This window comes from Aphelocoma coerulescens, chromosome 5 (assembly GCF_041296385.1).
Source record: "Aphelocoma coerulescens isolate FSJ_1873_10779 chromosome 5, UR_Acoe_1.0, whole genome shotgun sequence".
NCBI lineage: Eukaryota > Metazoa > Chordata > Aves > Passeriformes > Corvidae > Aphelocoma > Aphelocoma coerulescens.
Genome location: NC_091019.1, coordinates 27,781,781 through 27,784,621, shown reverse-complemented (window position 1 = coordinate 27,784,621; position 2,841 = coordinate 27,781,781).

Genomic DNA, 2,841 nt, shown 5'->3' with positions numbered 1-2,841 from the left:
CACGTGCTGTCCCTTGCACCCACTCTAGGAAGTGGCAGCCGTGGGCTGAGTTGTGTCCCTAGCCCTGCTCAAACAGTGATTGTCATTGCATTGCTGAACTGATCTGCTCCTGCTTGTGTGATTGCTGAGTAAGTAAGGCAAGGGCTAGGAAGTTTTGAAAGGGAGAAGAGAGGACTGTCCCTTTCAACTGCGCCAGACGATGTTGCTGGGCTGCCAGACAAAACTGCTGCGGTTTGATGGAAAGGGTGACAGGAGAGCAGGGCCAGGGCAGGAGCATGCTGCTTCTGAGTAGTTGTTAAGTGAGTGTCTGTGTGTATATACATGTATGTCTTCAGGCTTTTTCTTTTGTAACTCCATTTCCAATATTATAATCAAATGTTGATTTGCAAATGTCTGGTAGTATCACCTCTGGCCTGGCAGGTGCTTTGGACTTGGGAAGCTTTAGAGATACCCCAAAGTGGAGGTATGCTGGCTGATGTGCCCTGGGGTTTCCTGGATCTGAGGCTTAGTTTTAGATCTTGCTGTGATGGTCTGTTTGGAGATGTTACAGATGTCCCTGCTGGAAGCAGGCTGTTTGGCAGAGGACAATCACTCAGGTGATGGAAGATATGCACATCACACCACATGGAAGCAAGGTGAAAAACTGGGAAATAAGCAGACCCTGAGCTACATTCTTTCAAGGGCAGTTGACAGCACAGGCACTAACTTGCCTGAGGTCAGAACCAGTAGGGCTGTCCACCCATCAGACATGACTCTTCCAAATTTTCCAGCAGATGTGTAATCTCTCTTCCCTGCAGGTCACCCCACTCACAGGTTTTCTAAACTGAATCCCTCTAGTACAGGGACTAGTTGCCTGCAGCCCCTACAAGCATAGGGAGCATGCCTTAAGCAGAAGACAGTGACCCATGAAAGTAAGGCAGGCAGAGCTGACCAAAAGGCAAGGTAAGCAAGGCAAGATGAGAAAGCTGTGTTGAAAACAAAGGATTTTCAGAGTGGAATCACCACTGTCAAACAGGTCACTATGAAGGATTTGGGTGCAGAGGGAGTACATAGCAGTGCTTCAGCTCCAGAGATGGCTGCAACGTGTAGAGGGGATGCAGAGCCACTGGTGAAATAAACATCCATAGAATTATGGATACAGCATTCCTTAGGAACTGTGTGGCACCTGTGGGCAAGCCCTGAAGAGAATTTGAGAGAAAGGGCTACTGTGGTCACAGCTGGGGGCAGTGACTGTTTTAGTGTCAGCCTCCTGCTGGAAGCAAGAACAATAGACTCAGGAAGGAAAGAGGTAGTGAAGTCAAAGGGGGAGAGTGCAGGACCTAGAAGAAGACTTCTAGCTGCTTGGAGAGAAAGGAAATGCAGGGAGGAAGGGACCACGGGACATGTAACTGGAAGGACCCAGTGAAAGTGCTGAAACTGAAGAGGAGAGCTTATGGACCCTCACCCTAAGGGGGAAGAAGTGCTGAGCACCACTACACTGCCTGTTGAGGTGTCTCAGCAGCTGTAATTGCCTTAAGCTGAGAGACTGACAAACCAGAAACCTCTGCAAGCAGGGTTACTGAATGATGAAAATCAGGAGGACATGGCCAGAAAATGGTGTGCTGAAAGCAGCTGAGGTGACTTGGCCTGAAATTTAGTTTGGAGAAGTTCACTGGAGCCATGTTGCTTAGTCAAGATGTCCTAAAGATAACTACCCAGTTACAGAACCTACTCCATTGCCCCCTTCCCCTCCCTTTCAGCAAGGATTTGTTCATCTTCTCATATTAATCCTCTTTGATCTGCTAAGAACCTAGGTAGCTTGGCAAAGTCTCCCTCCCTTGCAGCCCAGAGTTTTTCAGCCCCTTGTAGCCTGGACCTGGGCAGTGCTTCAACACATGGTTGCAAGATTTTTGTTTCTCCTTTTTTGTTTTGGGCTGGTTTGGTGCAAAGTCCCTCTGAAGACACTTTGCCTTGTACCATGCAGCCTTACTATTCTTGCTTGTTTTGCAGAGCCTTTGCTGCCAGCCTGCAGTGGGTATTTTCCAACCACATTTCCATGGGTCAAGATGGAGTTTGTTGCACTGGCTTTGTCCCACATTCAGCCCCACGATCTGTCAGCAGCTGGCCTCAGTGCAGTTACTCTAGAAATGATCACCTACAGCTCTAAGTGGAGTGTTCAAGCCTATTTTCACTGCAGCACCAGCTTTCTTCACAAGCAGAAGGGATTTTTGCAGCCTGCTGTCCATAAGCATAATGCCAGCAGCTCCAGAAATGAACCAAGGCAGCTCCAGTTCATGCAGAGCCTGCTCTGCAGGTGGGGGAGCCTGCAGGAGACAGCAGAGCTGAGCTCCACAGCTGTGGCCTTGGGCTGGACCTGCAAACAGGGCAGGAGCAGAGGCAGTGCAGGACAGTTTGTAACAGCACTGACTGGTCTCTGTGCAGGATTGCCACATACTTGCACCTGCCTCCATGCTTAGTGCCAAGCAAAACAGCCACAAGGACACAGGGGATGGGAAGTGGGAAGGAAAGTAAACTGAAGCAGCAATGGCCCCAAGCTCCAGGCAGGGCTGTGGGAGTGCCACCCAGAGCTGGAGGCTAACCACAACTCAGCTGCCATCCCAGAGCACAGCTGGCCTGTGGGCTCTGTGACCCAGATTTTGCCTACAGGGCAAAAACATTACTGGGTTAGACAAGCTCAGCTGCTACTTTGGGGAAATGGGTGTGACCCATCATAGAGAATCTTTAACTTCCTCTTCCTAGAAAATTCATCATCAACAGGAAATCCAAGCTTTGCATGATACTCCCAAAATTCTTTTCCAGGAAGATGCCAGAACCAAATTAATTATCTGCTAACCACAGATA